This window comes from Podarcis vaucheri (assembly GCF_965113315.1).
Source record: "Podarcis vaucheri genome assembly, chromosome: 2".
NCBI lineage: Eukaryota > Metazoa > Chordata > Lepidosauria > Squamata > Lacertidae > Podarcis > Podarcis vaucheri.
The window spans coordinates 128792177-128799906 of NC_138760.1; positions in this window are offsets into that span (position 1 = coordinate 128792177).

Sequence of the window (7730 nt, forward strand, 5' to 3'; positions counted from 1 at the left end):
AAAGAAATAGTGAAACAACTGAAAGAATGTGAGGAAAAATTAATAATAAACCCAGAGGATGAAAAGATGAAACAAATATCTAAAGTGCTGCAAACTCAATACTCAACATTATTAGGGCAAGAGGTAGAATGGAGGATAAAATCAATGAAACAAAAATACTTTGAGTCTGCAAACAAGACGGGGAGATTGTTAGCATGGCAACTAAGGAAAAGGAAAAAACAAATGGTGATTAATAAGATTAAAATAGAGGAACATATAATAGAAGACCCAAATGAAATAAAGGAAAAGTTTCTTCAGTTCTATGAAACCTTGTACAAAAGAAAGGAGGATGAAGATACAATAGAAATAGAAAGATATTTGGAGAAAAATGGGGGTGAGCGGCTGACAGACGATGAAAAATCCCATCTAAATAAACCAATAACGACGGATGAGGTTAAGGAGGCTATTAAAAAAATGAAACCAGGGAAAGCTTCAGGTCCAGATGGTCTGTCACAAAAATATTATAAAGTCCTGGAGGAATATGTAACACCTGTCTTATGTGACGTATTTAATAACATCTTACAGGGAGGGAGGATACCGGACTCGTGGAGAGAGGCCCATATTACCCTAATACCAAAACCAGAGGCGGATAAACTTGACGTAAAAAACTATAGGCCGATATCACTACTCAATAACGATTATAAAATATTTGCTGAGATAATGGCAAAAAGACTGAAAAAATATTTGACAAAATCAATTCATAAAGACCAAGCCGGCTTTTTGCCAGGCAGACAGCTGAAGGACAACATAAGAAATATAATAAACATCATTGAATAGTTAGAGTTTAAAAATGAAATCCCTGCAGCTCTGGTATTTGTCGACGCCGAAAAAGCTTTCGACAATGTATCCTGGTGTTTCCTTGTAAAGTGTATGGAAAGGGTAGGGATAGAGGGGCCCTTCTTGGAGGGTATCAAAGCAATTTATTCGAGCCAAAGAGCGAAATTGATTATTAATAATAACTTAACAGATTCATTTATGATATCAAAAGGAACAAGACAGGGGTGCCCGCTGTCCCCCCTCCTGTTTATTATGGTACTGGAGATAATTGCAAATAAAATAAGGGAAACACCGGAAATAAGAGGAATTAAACTTGGAGTGAAAGAATATAAATTAAAGGCATACGCCGATGATTTAGTGATATCATTAGAAGAGCCATTAAAAAGCGTGGAAAAAGTCTTGGAAGTGCTTGAGGAGTTTGGGAAGTTATCTGGGTTTAGGTTAAATAAAAATAAGACAAAAATACTGACTAAGAACTTGGCGGAAGACTTAAGAAATCAATTAGAACAACAAACAGGAATCAAGGTAGTGAAAAAGGTGAAGTATTTGGGTATTTGGGTAACTACAAAAAATATAAATTTAGTGGAAAATAATTACAAAAAAACCTGGAGTGAGATTAAAAAAGATTTAGACATCTGGAGTAGATTAACACTCTCCTGGGAGGGACGAATGGCAGCCATAAAAATGAACATCCTTCCAAAAATATTATTTTTATTTCAGAATATTCCAGTAATTAGAGGAACAACAATGTTTAAGGAATGGCAGAGGACCCTGTCCAGGTTTATCTGGCAGGGGAAGAGAGCAAGAATTAAGTTTAAACTGCTCACAGACAGGAGAGAAAGAGGGGGGTTTGCCGTCCCAAATTTGCAATTATATTATGAGGCTGCATGCCTATGTTGGGTTAAGGACTGGATAGTTCTGGAAAACTTAGATGTGTTAGACCTGGAAGGATTTGATGCTAGATTTGGCTGGCACGCCTATTTATGGCAAGATAAAGAAAGGGTGCATAAGGGTTTCTCCCACCATATTGTTAGAGGAGCGTTGTTAGAGGTTTGGAATAGAACTAAAAGACTGTTGGAAAAGGGCATACCGTGGTGGCTATCTCCAGTTAATATCTCATCCCTTAAAAATTTAAACACGAGAAGCCAAAGATGGACCTACGAAGATCTCCTGACCAAATCGGATAAGGGGTGGAGAATTAAATCATTTGAAGAACTAAAAGATAAGTCTAGCAAAAATGACACAGGAGATCAGGCATCAGGGTGGTTACAAGTTCACCAAATTAATGCCCTATGGAATGAACACAAAAAAATAGGGATGAATGAGAAAAAATCAAAATTCCAAGTGGAAATATTAGAAGGAAAGAGTAAGCTTCTATCCAAAATGTACAATCAATTACTGGAATGGGATACAAAAGACGAGGAGGTGAAGGAGGTCATGATAAAGTGGACCATAGATTTGGGATATAGTTTAGAATATGAGAGATGGGTGAAACTTTGGACTAAGGACATGAAATTTACAGCATGCGTTAGCCTCCGTGAAAATATGGAAAAAATGATGTATCGTTGGCATATTACTCCTGTTAAGCTTGGAAAAATGTACAAGACTGGAGACAAAAGATGTTGGAAATGTAAAAAAAAAGAGGGCGACTTCCATCATATGTGGTGGTCATGTGAAGAAGTGAAGAGGTTCTGGGGTTATATCTATGATGAATTGAAAAAGATACTGAAATACACATTTCCTAAAAAACCAGAAGCATTTCTTCTGGGAATGGTCGGTGAGGAGATTAGAAAAGAAGATCAAACCATGTTCCAGTATGCAACGACAGCAGCAAGACTGCTGTTGGCACAGAACTGGAAATCATCTAAAATCCCAACTATTAGTGAATGGCAAAACAAGCTATGTGAGTACTCTGAGCTAGCAAAAATGACACAGAAGATCAGGCATCAGAGTAATAAAATCTTTATTAATGATTGGAATAAATTTATATCATACATGGAGAAAAACTTAGGTAATATTAAAATAACAGTAGGTGAATTATAGAACCTGCGAAGTAAAGATAAAGGTAGAAAGAAGGAACTGCAAGAAGGGTATCAATGGGATATAGCTTAAATCGCGGTGGAGGGAAGTCAGAATGATGTTATGATAATTAATACTTTTGGAGAAATGTATTTACGTCTTGATATTTTATTGTCTACATCTGTTTATTTTGCGATGTCTTTTTTTTTCCTATTGTGATTTTAAAAGAGTGAATATTGGAAATAAAAGTTATTTTTTAAAAAAAACTCTCTGCCTTCAAGTCAATTGTATATATTTTTACTTTTTCGGTGTTTTCTTCCCCCTGTAAAAGATCAGGGCTGTGCAGTTTTGCAGTTAAGCGATTGTGATGGAGCAGGGTGAGCTTGGCACCGGTTTTGTGTCTCTGCTGGGTCTGTGAAGCTGAAATGATACATTTGCACCAGCCGCTTCTTGCTGGCTTCTCTTCTCGCCTCTTACCTTTGCAACAACAACCCTGTGAGGTGGGCTAAGCTGTGAGCAAAATCTGTGAAACTGCACATCCTTGTAGGGGTTGTCTATGTCCTGCCCCCCCCCTTTATCTTCTCAGTAACCTTCTGAGGTGGGCATGGTTTCGAGATGGCTGTTCTGGCATTATGGTTTTGATATTGCAGAAAATAGCCTTAGGAGATCTTATTTCTCTTTACCAGGGATGAGAAAGAATTCTTTTGTGTTCTACTGTAACATAACAGGACTATGAAATGTCCCACCTTAATATGTCCCACCTTCTGCTCTGGTCAGACCTCACCTGGAGTACTGTGTCCAGTTCTGGGCACCACAATTCAAGAAGGACACTGACAAACTGGAACGTGTCCAGAGGAGGGCAACCAAAATGGTCAAAGGCCTGGAAACGATGCCTTATGAGGAACGGCTAAGGGAGCTGGGCATGTTTAGCCTGGAGAAGAGGAGGTTAAGGGGTGATATGATAGCCATGTTCAAATAGATAAAAGGATGTCACATAGAGGAGGGAGAAAGGTTGTTTTCTGCTGCTCCAGAGAAGCGGACACGGAGCAATGGATCCAAACTACAAGAAAGAAGATTCCACCTAAACATTAGGAAGAACTTCCTGACAGTAAGAGCTGTTTGACAGTGGAATTTGCTGCCAAGGAGTGTGGTGGATTCTCCTTCTTTGGAGGTCTTTAAGCAGAGGCTTGACAACCATATGTCAGGAGTGCTCTGATGGTGTTTCCTGCTTGGCAGGGGGTTGGACTCGATGGCCCTTGTGGTCTATTACAACTCTAGGATTCTATGATTCTAATATCAAGAGGGGCACTCTAACCACTATGCCACAACTGTCTCACATGAACCTTGGAGCGGACCCCCTGCAGAATGCAAATCCCACCGCCCTGAAAATGCAGGCAGAAAAAGGGAGCGTGCCCTCCAAGGGAGGGGGGCGCCTTGAGGGGTCCCCATAGGCAGAAGGTCTCATCATAATGTAGCAGACAGAAATCAGGAGACTTGTCTGTTTGATTCAGACTGTGATCCAGTTGCTCATTGCTGATGGGCAACTTCAAAGCCCAGCAGACACAGAAGATTAGGAGAAGACAACACTAAGGAAGCTGTATCTCTCTCTAAGGGTTGCAGTTGAGCCTCACAAACTACCAGGAGCCTCACAAACTAGATTTCTCACAGAAATGGGCACTTTCTCCTCCCCCTCGCCCTCTGCAGCAACTGATGTTCAGAGACACCCTGTCAGTCCTATTATCCATCACATCTGTGCTTCGATTTGAAGAAACATTTCCATTTTATATACTTATTTCCTTCCAATCCAGTTCAGCCCCCTCCCTCCCAAGGCCTTCCTTCCAAAACCTCGCCTTCTCTCAGCCACCCTTTCACTGGTTGTCCCATTTACTCTTTCCACCTCCTGCTGGCTCTCCAACTGGACCCTATTTTGGACAGAGGTGACCTGGCAACTGCACTCCAGGCTTTGGTAACTTCCAGGCTGGTTTACTGCAATGTCTTCTGTTTGGAGCTTCCCTTAAAGGTGACTCAGAAACTTCCATGGGTCCAGATTACGGGCTGGAGTTCCATCCACCTCTGACGTAAATCCTAAACCCTTGTTAAACCACTTGGGCCACAGAACAGCTTCTGGGTTAGTGGTGAATGTCACATCAACAGATTCCTTGAGACCATGAGCCCTTCCTTCAGATACACTTGACTCCCCTCCTTCCTCTCTCAGGGATTGTTTATTGTGAATTTAGTCCTGTAACCATTAACATTATCTGCATTTATGTACTTTTTATTATTCTGCAGCCTCGTGACAGCAGGTGTATGATTTCTCCCATGTGAAATCTTGTATGAATTCCATGAAGTTTAGCAACAGTGGTGCTCTAATTAAACTTCTTTCCTCATTACAAGCAACTAAATATTTTTCTCCTCTTGATTCACTTCTGCAAAATGAGTCGTTAAATCTGACCAAATCTTTTCCCACACTCCAAGCATGTATATGGTTTATCCCGTGTGAGGTTTTTTTATGAGAAGTAAGGCTAGATCCATGTGCAAATCTCCTTCCACACTCCAAACATTTATATTGTTTCACCCTTGTGTGAATTCTTTGATGATATTCAAGGCTTGAGCTGTGAGTGAAGCTCTTTCCACATTCAAAACATGCATACGGTTTTTCACCTCTGTGAATTTTTTTATGTATATGAAGGCTTGTACCCTGGCTGAAGCTCTTTCCACACTCAAAGCACTTATAGGGCTTCTCTCCTGTATGGATTCTGCGATGGCAAACAAGGTATGTGCGGTTACTAAAGCTCTTTCCACATGTCACACATTTATATGGTTTTTCTCCTATATGGATTCGCTCATGCACATTAAGGTGTGAACTCTGACTGAAGCTCTTCCCACACTCAAAGCATTTATACGGCTTCTCACCAGTGTGAGTTCTCTTGTGTGAACTAAGGTGTGAACCCTGACTGAAGCTCTTTCCACATTCCAAGCATTTATATAGTTTCTCTCCTGTATGGATTCTGCGATGGCAAACAAGACATGTGCAATTACTAAAGCTCTTTCCACATGTCACACATTTATATGGTTTTCCCCCTGTATGAATTCGCTCATGCACAGTAAGATGTGAACTCTGAGTAAAGCTCTTCCCACACTCAAATCTTTATAAAGAGTGCAAACCAGAAGGACATGTGCCACTGATTCGGTACTGCCATCTCCACAAGGACATAACCATTTTGTGTGTGGAATTTGTTGGAATTGTCCCTCAAGTACAACCGAAGGCAGTATATTCAATCTTGCCAAAGTAAATGTGTGTCCATATTTTATAGTAAAGTTATGCAGATAGGGTGCAGGAGAGTCAAAATGGGCATATCTCTGCTGCTGATGTTTTTCCTACCGCAACCTTGGGCAGTAGGAATGTTGTCCCAATGTTGTCCTTCCAGTGTGGTTCAGGGCGGACCTGAAGTCACAAGATGAAGTTCTCCTCAACTCAGCTTCCCCTCCATCCCACTTCCAGATAAACAACAGGCCTTTCCTTTCCGTTGGTTGGAAGAATCAACTTTCAAACATTCACCATTTTCTTCCTTGTCTTAGACGGGAAGGGTTTTTCTCTCCAAGCATTCGGGGACCACTGCTTTTAACGTGCCCTAGTGAAATTCATCTCACCTCCATGGTAGCATTTTGCTGTTTAGCCAATGTCCTCCCTCTTAAAAATAGGTTGTATGTCAACACCTTCTTAAACCCACACTCTTTTTTTGGTGGTGGTGGGGTTAAGCTCTAGTTTCCCAACGACATCGGTCAAAACAACAAGGTTCTCCCCACCTTGACTCCTTTCAAACCACACACAGCTTTAAATCTTATTTTAAATGTCAAAGTACACAGTACATCAAACCATCCACACTTGTAACTCTACAAACTTTGTGTTTGGAGAGGCATGCCAAATCATAAACTTAGGGACTTCCAGTAACATGCAGCTGGATAGTGCAAAGTTCTAGTGTCCACATCTCCTCCAGTGCACGCCATTACTTAATGCCAATTAAAATCCAATTATAAGGAGAACCACCACTTTTGATGGTTGTCCAAGGGGCTTGCATCATGGCAAAGGTGATGACCCAACTCCTCCATTTGCCCCCATGCTGATCTGCATGGGAGTGAGCTGTTGAGGCGACCGGGCGTCAGCCACCTCCCTCGTACCCCAGGAGGTTTCCAGGAATGTTTAAACCCTTTTGTTCCCTACCCTTTCATTTGTGCCTCCCTCCAAGGTCGAGAGAGCTGCTGCCATAGTGCAAGACCAGAACCAGAAACTCAAGGTCAAAGAATAATACAAATGTAGGGTTGGAAGGAACCACAAGAATCATCTAGTCCAGGGGTAAAGGGACCCCTGACCATTAGGTCCAGCCACGGACGACTCTGGGGTTGCAGCGCTCATCTCGCTTTACTGGCCAAGGGAGCCAGCATACAGCTTCCAGGTCATGTGGCCAGCATGACTAAGCCGCTTCTGGCGAACCAGAGCAGTGCATGGAAACGCCATTTACCTTCCCGCCAGAGCAGTACCTATTTATCTACTTGCACTTTGATGTGCTTTCAAACTGCTAGGTTGGCAGGAGCAGGGACTGAGCAACGGCAGCTCACCCTGTTGCGGCAATTCGAACCGCTGACCTTCTAATAGGAAAGCCCTAGGCTCTGTGGATTAGACCACAGCACCACCCGCGTCCCAGTCCAGGGGTAGTCAGCCTTTTTATACTTACTGCCCACTAATGCATCTTTCTTGATGGTAAAATCTTCTTACCGCCCACCAGGACTTGATGGATGGAGGATTCAGAACCCTCTACCGCCCAGTTAGAATCCTGAAATGCCCACTAGTGTGCGGTAGGGACCAGGTCGACTATCCCTGATCTAGACCAACCCCC